Below are 9,556 nucleotides of genomic sequence, written 5' to 3'. Positions count from 1 at the left end.
ATGGTTCCTGCAATTGCACAATAATGTGCTATTAGACAACGGACCAAGCACGTGCTAACCTTGATTGTAAACCTCAGTGCTTCCCATTGTTTCCCTGCAACACATATAAGGTAGTTAGTCATCAGGTTAAGTAAGGGTTCGCATGCTATCAGTAAAATATGTTGATGAAAAATAAGCACATTGCAAATTCATCAGATTAATTGAAGCCACACGGAAAACCCATTTACCCAAACCAAGCATGATTAAGAACTAGGAAATATAGCACTTGTATATGTTTCTCATGTATTAAGTGCAGCCAAATTCGATTTATTCCTCATATGCACAACAATACGACAATTGGACATCGCATTGCAGAATTGAACCAAACAGTTAACTAAACACCACAACAAATGAACCAAACATTAATTGAGCACCACATTGCACAATATAACATTGAACCAAGCAGTTAACTAAACACCACAACAAATGAACCAAACATTAACTGAGCACCACATTGCACAATATAACATACTCCTAATAGAAGATCAGAGAGTTAACCAAACAGTTAACTACAACCAATTGTAGCAATTGTATTTGTTTCTCATGTATTTACTACAGCCAAATTCAATTTATTCCTCACATGGCATACAATAACAGAATGCACCCACAATTTTGTAAAGATAAATTCGATTTATTTCTCACATGGAGGGCAATACAAAATTGCAGCCTGAAGAATTGAACATCACATTTGCAGAATTGAACCAAACAGTTAACTGAAGATGACAACTAATTAACAAAACAGTTAATAAGTGAACACCACACTGCACAACATATAGAACATATACACTAGAGCAACAGATTGCATGGTGAAATTAGATAGCACAATTCACTAGATTTTGTGAAGGAAAGGCAGGAGCAGCACACGCAACGGGTAAACCGAGCATGCTTAACCGGCGTAGATAGCGATTAGCAAGGTGCTCCTCCAAGATCTGGGGGTCGGCACGAATGGCAGCCATCGCGACCTCATCCGCGCGTGCGGCCGCGATTTGCTTCTCTGCTGCCAAATGCTCCTTGAGGTCCTGGCTATACTGCGTGCACCATGGCTTAGGCCGGTGCTTATTTGGTGGAGGGGTTGGTAATTTGGGTGGAAGGTGTCGCGCTCGCGCCAGCTGTCGGGGTATGTGGGATATGGAAGGGGGAGGAAGATGGGGGTCAGGTGTGGATTACCTACCTGGATAGAGAAGGTCGAGCAACATGAAGGAGGGTCGCCGGCGAGGAGGCGGCGGCGCTGCAAGCAAGGAGTGAAGGTTTCAACTTGGAAAGGAAGGCGGAAAGAGGGGAAATGTGGATTTTGGTAAGGGGAGGGGACGTGGAGGTAGATATTTCCGCGAAAGCCGAAAATTTGGAATCGCTTCAGCCAAAAAACTGGCGCTCAAAGTGTCATCAGACACGGTCCCTTATTCAGAACCGTGTACAATATGTGGACATCACAAACGATTCAGATAGCTTAACCCATGTGTGATGAGTTTGAACGTCAAAAGTTTTGGTTCGAATTTCCATGGTTACAATGGTCATCCACGTCATTGCATAATTTGGGTACACAAAGGAGACTACAGCACACCCACACTTCTTGATCGAGCAAGTTCAGCAATTAAACATAGCTAGTTGACCTAAACATTACTCTAACAAATTAAAGACCGATGCTCTTAATTAAACAAAACATAGAGTACTACTACGGCTGGTGCTCGTCGATCTGCGCTGCCGACTCCATGTCCAGCTCACGCCCGACTGTCTCCTGGGGAAGGGGCTCCATGGCATCCATCGCACCATACTCGGCAAGCATCTCGCCATCCACGTCCACCATCTCTTTGGAAAAGGCCGCCACGAGCTGGGCATGGGCTGTCGCGATCTGGGGTTGGACGGGCTCCGTTGTCGCAAGGTATGCGGCGGAGGAACGGACGGCTGCTCGAACACTCTCGGCGATTGCCAGCTCTTTGGCCATGGGTTACCGACCGTTGTCGGAGAAGCTTCATTCGATTTGTGCGGTGACCACCAGGAGCGCGGCATGGGCGGCCTCGACATGGTCGTGGGTGGCCTCCATCAGGGCTAAGGCCATCGCCGCGGAACAGACAGCTGCTGTGCCGCTCTCGCCAGTTGCTATCCCCCAGGCAGATGTTGCTGTCGCCACCTGAGAAGCAACAGTGGCCGTTTGGGCTGCCTTTGCCGCCCGGTCGCAAATTGGGGTCGTGCTCATGCACCTTGTTAGCACGCGCATGGCGGCTATGGCCGCACTCTTGCCGGAGTGGGCCACCGAAGTTGCCCTCACGACGCGGATCCACGTGCCCATCTTACACCAACGACGATTGAACAGTGAAATGCTATTTGTGGAGCGAGATAGTGTGCTTGAGACGCCGGCTATGGACTATAGCGGACGCACCTTCTCGCGTAAGCCATAGGCGTACTATACACCAACGGTGCTCCAAGATATTTTGCAATACATCTCACAGGGTTGCTGATAATAAACTATGTGCAATCTACTTGATTTTTCATCTTGATTTGAATTACATAATGGGGTCACAGCGATAATGGACGGTATTAAAATTGCTAGACCTTTTATCTAGAGTGAACATGCAACTATATATGTGTCGTAAAAGAATTGGAATTATTCAGGGTTCGTTTGAACATTTTATACATTAAATTGGTTTTCTAGCCATTTTAGGTGAACAATTCAAATTTGAACTACATGCACATGCTCCTATGCATATAAATTGGTTGAAAAAACAAATCTGTGTCCTTGGGGTGCATGCTTAGGTCCCATGCAAGAAATGTGAATGAATTTCAATCACCAGGGCACCGTTGATTGCCGGCAAAACATTGAGATGCCTGGTTTTTAAATTCTAGTAAATCCAAAACTCGTCTGAAATTCATGAAACTTGGCATGCTATCATGGAGCAACATCAACATGTCGTGGTACAAATTTTGTCCCATTTGGGCAGGTTTGGGTATATGCTTCTCACAAACCGAAGCTTCTCACAACAAGCGTGATGGTTTTCGGTAGGGAACGTCCCACCTTTGGGGACGAAACGATATCCATTGCCTCTTATTGCTTTCAAATTTTTTCTCGTGTCAACATAGAACAACAGGAGTGTTGTGTGATTTTTGGGGTTCATTTGGACATTTTATGCATTAACTGAGTTTTCAATGCATTTATGTGCATAATTCAAATTTGAACTACATGTGCATGCTCCAGTGCATATAAATTGGTTGAAAAAAAATCAAATATGTGTCCTTGGGTGCATCCTTAGGTCCCATGCAAGAAATGGGAATGAATTTCAAACACCGGGGTACCGTTGATTGCCGGCAAAACATTGAGATGCATGGTTTTTAAATTCTAGTAAATCCAAAACTTGTCTGAAATTCATGAAACTTGGCATGCAATCATGGAGCGGCATCAACATGCCGTGGTACAAATTTTGTCCCATTTGGGGCAGGTTTGGGTATATGCTTCTCACAAACCGGAGCTTCTCACAACAAGCGTGATGGTTTTCGGTAGGGAACGTCCCACCTTTGGGGACGAACGATATCCATTACCTCTTATTGCTTTCAATTTTTTTCTCGTGTCAACATAGAACAATAGGAGTGTTGTGTGATTTTTTGTGATTTTTCGGGGTTCGTTTGGACATTTTTATGCATTAACTGAGTTTACAATGCATTTTATGTGCAAAATTCAAATTTGAACTACATGCACATGATCCAGTGCATATAAATTGGTTGAAAAATCAAATCTGTGTCCTTGGGTGCATGCTTAGGTCCCAAGCAAGAAATGGGAATGAATTTCAAACACCGGGGCACCGTTGATTGCCGGCAAAACATTGGGATGCATGGTTTTTAAATTCTAGTAAATCCAAAACTCGTCTGAAATTCATGAAACTTGGCATGCTATCATGGAGTGGCATCAACATGCCGTGGTACAAATTTTGTCGCATTTGGGGCAGGTTTGGGTATATGCTTCTCACAAACCGGAGCTTCTCACAACAAGCATGATGGTTTTCGGCAGGGAACGTCCCACCTTTGTGGATGAAACGATATCCATTGCCTCTTATTGCTTTCAAATTTTTTTCTTGTGTCAACATAGAACAACAGGACTGTTGTGTGATTTTTTTGTGATTTTTCGGGGTTTGTTTGGACATTTTTATGCATCAACTGAGTTTTCAATGCATGTTATGTGCATAATTCAAATTTGAACTACATGCACATGCTCCAGTGCATATAAATTGGTTGAAAAATCAAATCCGTGTCCTTGGGTGCATGCTTAGGTCCCATGCAAGAAATGGGAATGAATTTGAAACACCGGGGCACCGTTGATTGCCGGCAAAACATTGAGATGCCTGGTTTTTAAATTCTAGTAAATCCAAAACTCGTCTAAAATTCATGAAACTTGGCATGCTATCATGGAGCGGCATCAACATGCCGTGGTACAAATTTTGTCCCATTTGGGGCAAGTTTGGGTATATGCTTCTCACAAACCGGAGCTTCTCACAACAAGCATGATGGTTTTCGGTAGGGAACGTCCCACCTTTGTGGACAAAATGATATCCATTGCCTCTTATTGCTTTCAATTTTTTTCTCATGTCAACATAGAACAACATGAGTGTTGTGTGAATTTTTGTGATTTTTCGGGGTTTGTTTGGAAATTTTTATGCATTAACTGAGTTTTCAATTCATTTATATGCATAATTCAAATTTGAACTACATGCACATGCTTCAGTGCATATAAATTGGTTGAAAAATCAAATATGTGTCCTTGGGTGCATGCTTAGGTCCCATGCAAGAAATGGGAATGAATTTCAAACACCGGGGCACCGTTGATTGCCGACAAAACATTGAGATGCATGGTTTTGAAATTCTAGTAAATCCAAAACTCATCTGAAATTCATGAAACTTGGCATGCTATCATGGAGCGGCATCAACATGCCATGGTACAAATTTTGTCCCATTTGGGGTAGGTTTGGGTATATGCTTCTCACAAACCGGAGCTCCTCACAATAAGCATGATGGTTTTCGGTAGCGAACGTCCCACCTTTGTGGACGAAACGATATCCACTGCCTCTTATTGCTTTCAAATTTTTTTCTCGCGTCAACATAGAACAACAGGAGTCTTGTGTGATTTTTTGTGATTTTTCGGGGTTCGTTTGGACATTTTTATTCATTAACTGAGTTTTCAATGCATTTATGTGCATAATTCAAATTTGAACTACATGCACATGCTCCAGTGCATATAAATTGGTTGAAAAATCAAATATGTGTCCTTGGGTGCATGCTTAGGTCCCATGCAAGAAATGAGAATGAATTTCAAACATCGGGGTACCGTTGATTGCCGGCAAAACATTAAGATGCATGGTTTTTAAATTCTGGTAAATCCAAAACTCGTCTGAAATTCATGAAACTTGGCATGCTATCATGGAGCGGCATCAACATGCCGTGGTACAAATTTTGTCCCAATTGGGGCAGGTTTGGGTATATGCTTCTCACAAACCGGAGCTTCTCACAACAAGCATGATGGTTTTCGGTAGGGAACGCCCCACCTTTGTGGACGAAACAGTATCCATTGCCTCTTATTGCTTTCAAATTTTTTTCTTGTGTCAACATAGAACAACAGGACTGTTGTGTGATTTTTTTGTGATTTTTCCGGGTTCGTTTGGACATTTTTATGCATCAACTGAGTTTTCAATGCATGTTATGTGCATAATTCAAATTTGAACTACATGCACATGCTCCAGTGCATATAAATTGGTTGAAAAATCAAATCCGTGTCCTTGGGTGCATGCTTAGGTCCCATGCAAGAAATGGGAATGAATTTGAAACATCGGGGCACCGTTGATTGCCGGCAAAACATTGAGATGCCTGGTTTTTAAATTCTAGTAAATCCAAAACTCGTCTAAAATTCATGAAACTTGGCATGCTATCATGGAGCGGCATCAACATGCCGTGTTACAAATTTTGTCCCATTTGGGGCAAGTTTGGGTATATGCTTCTCACAAACCGGAGCTTCTCACAACAAGCATGATGGTTTTCGGTAGGGAACGTCCCACCTTTGTGGACAAAACGATATCCATTGCCTCTTATTGCTTTCAATTTTTTTCTCATGTCAACATAGAACAACATGAGTGTTGTGTGAATTTTTGTGATTTTTCGGGGTTCGTTTGGAAATTTTTATGCATTAACTGAGTTTTCAATTCATTTATATGCATAATTCAAATTTGAACTACATGCACATGCTTCAGTGCATATAAATTGGTTGAAAAATCAAATATGTGTCCTTGGGTGCATGCTTAGGTCCCATGCAAGAAATGGGAATGAATTTCAAACACCGGGGCACCGTTGATTGCCGACAAAACATTGAGATGCATGGTTTTGAAATTCTAGTAAATCCAAAACTCGTCTGAAATTCATGAAACTTGGCATGCTATCATGGAGCGGCATCAACATGCCATGGTACAAATTTTGTCCCATTTGGGGTAGGTTTGGGTATATGCTTCTCACAAACCGGAGCTCCTCACAATAAGCATGATGGTTTTCGGTAGCGAACGTCCCACCTTTGTGGACGAAACGATATCCACTGCCTCTTATTGCTTTCAAATTTTTTCTCGCGTCAACATAGAACAACAGGAGTCTTGTGTGATTTTTTGTGATTTTTCGGGGTTCGTTTGGACATTTTTATTCATTAACCGAGTTTTCAATGCATTTATGTGCATAATTCAAATTTGAACTACATGCACATGCTCCAGTGCATATAAATTGGTTGAAAAATCAAATATGTGTCCTTGGGTGCATGCTTAGGTCCCATGCAAGAAATGAGAATGAATTTCAAACATCGGGGTACCGTTGATTGCCGGCAAAACATTAAGATGCATGGTTTTTAAATTCTGGTAAATCCAAAACTCGTCTGAAATTCATGAAACTTGGCATGCTATCATGGAGCGGCATCAACATGCCGTGGTACAAATTTTGTTCCAATTGGGGCAGGTTTGGGTATATGCTTCTCACAAACTGGAGCTTCTCACAACAAGCATGATGGTTTTCGGTAGGGAACGTCCCACCTTTGTGGACGAAACAGTATCCATTGCCTCTTATTGCTTTCAAATTTTTTTCTTGTGTCAACATAGAACAACAGGACTGTTGTGTGATTTTTTTTTGTGTTTTTTGGGGTTCGTTTGGACATTTTTATGCATCAACTGAGTTTTCAATGCATGTTATGTGCATAATTCAAATTTGAACTACATGCACATGCTCCAGTGCATATAAATTGGTTGAAAAATCAAATCCGTGTCCTTGGGTGCATGCTTAGGTCCCATGCAAGAAATGGGAATGAATTTGAAACACCGGGGCACCGTTGATTGCCGGCAAAACATTGAGATGCCTGGTTTTTAAATTCTAGTAAATCCAAAATTCAGTTAACCATTCACGTGACACCACATGTCTTGGTTTTAATGGATGTAAGAGGTGCCGTGCGGACAGCTGCTTGACCTTGATTGAACGGGAGGCACGCGAGCACCGTCCGGTGCGCAGGCTGACCGAGAGGCATGCAAGCTGTCCTTGAGTGTGCAGGCTCACCGAGAAGCGTGCGAGTTGTACGCTGCGCAGGCTCATTGGGAAGCGAGCCATTTGACTTCCATGACCGCCCGCCTTGCTCACATCCTCTCTATTAATGGTGCCAAAGCCGCAGTTTAATTCGCTTTTTAAATATAAAACACTCATCGCAAACGTTTTAGTTAGAACACCCGTATGCAAACCGACAGCTTCCCCAGGAAGCCAAGAGAAAATGTGCCGAGCAGGATTTTTGCAGCTCTTGATCGCAAACGTTTTAGATAGAACACCCGTATGCAAAGTGAGAGCAGCGCAGGATTTGTGCATCCCTTCAACGCAATCGGGTGTTTTGGATGACCCGTGTGGAACCACGCACAATCAATTTGGTAAGATTTGTCAAAATATGAAGCTAAAAATCACTAGTAGTATCTAATTTTTGTAGCTAAAATTTAGTAATTAAGCATAGATTTCATTCATAGATTAAGCATTCGTTCTTAATTTATACAAACAGTTCAACACAACAGCTGAACCGACCAAACTTTTCCCCAATTGTTGCCAATCATGTACTGAAATAGCTAGTTCAACTATATATACTAGATAATTTTAAGTACATTGTACAGTTCCACCACATCTATAGTCAGATGAACTGAACAAAATAGCCCCTAAATACTACTACTACTACTACTACTACTACTACTACTACTACGGAAGGGGCTTTGTACTAATTCCGGCTGCCTCTCCTCTGCCGAGCGCGCTCAGTAAGAGGCGGAGGAGGAGGAGCCTACCGATGAGTTGGGCAACCGCAATGCGGCGCCTGCCGCTAATGCAGCTTCAGCGATGCTCGCCTCGAACGCCCTCTGCCGCTCCAGACGACCCCTCTCGAAGTGGTGGTTCTCCTTGTAGATCTCCTGATTCCTCGCCTCTGAGGCGGCGTTTGCCGCTGCCACTGCAGCGGTAAGGCTCTTTGCATGCTCGACGAGGCGCTCCTCCTTCTCCTCCCGCAGGAACTCGGTGTAGCGCGCAAGGTCACTATCGCACGTGTGGGCATCCAGCTCCGCCTCCCGCCTTCGGGCGGCATTGGCGGAATGGGTGATGACCTCGGCGGTCGACGGTGGGCTGGCGGCCATGGTGGCCGACGACGGGGTGGCGTCCACAACCACCACCTCCCGCCTTCGGGCCGCGGTGGCGGAGCGGGTGATGGCCACAGTGGCCGGCAGTGGGGTGGTGGCAATGACGGTCATCTCCTGCCTTCGGGCCGCGGCGGCGGAGCGGGCGATGGCCCTGGCTTTCTACGGTGGTGTGGCGGCAACGGCGTCCGGCAACAGCTGGCGACGGGCACCGGCGGCGGAGCGTGTGGTGGGTGTTACGCGCACACCCAACAGGGACGCCACATGCACTACACTACACCGGGGACTGCGCCGCCACCGCGATGTAGCCTCTCAGCTGGAGCTGTCCTCTGATGACGGCGGAGTGGCTGAGCGATGATGGTGGACCGGTGCCATTGGCGAATGTGGGAGAAGCATACGAGATAAGCTACATGGATGAGGGGAAAATGCGACGCAGGACTCACCGGCCGTGAGAGTTTTTATAGCTAGCCGGTAAGCATTGGGATTTTGGGGGATTTCATCGAGTCGGGAGGGAAGCTTGCACGGGAACCTGCGAGGTTGCGCAGGAATGGGCTCACTGACGATTCATTGGCGCCACCGTTTGGAAAATAGAACGCCCCCGCGCGCTGCGCAAGCTTGCGCTGTAAGCCGTCTGCGGCAGCGGGGTGACAAGACATGCGAGAGGAGGAGGAAAGGCCACGTACACATACGGTTAGTAAAAAAACATTTGCGATTTAATTACCTACTATACCGCCGTCCTGGTTTATAAGTATGATTTAACTAATAAAATACGAATGCATGTTGCCAAAGATTATATAGTTGGATTTGTATTTGAACATAGTTTCCAATTATATAATTTTTTAAACATGCATTAACATTTTGTT

This window comes from Triticum aestivum, chromosome 3A (assembly GCF_018294505.1).
Source record: "Triticum aestivum cultivar Chinese Spring chromosome 3A, IWGSC CS RefSeq v2.1, whole genome shotgun sequence".
Taxonomy (NCBI): Eukaryota; Viridiplantae; Streptophyta; class Magnoliopsida; order Poales; family Poaceae; genus Triticum; species Triticum aestivum.
This window is presented reverse-complemented; position numbering follows the sequence as displayed.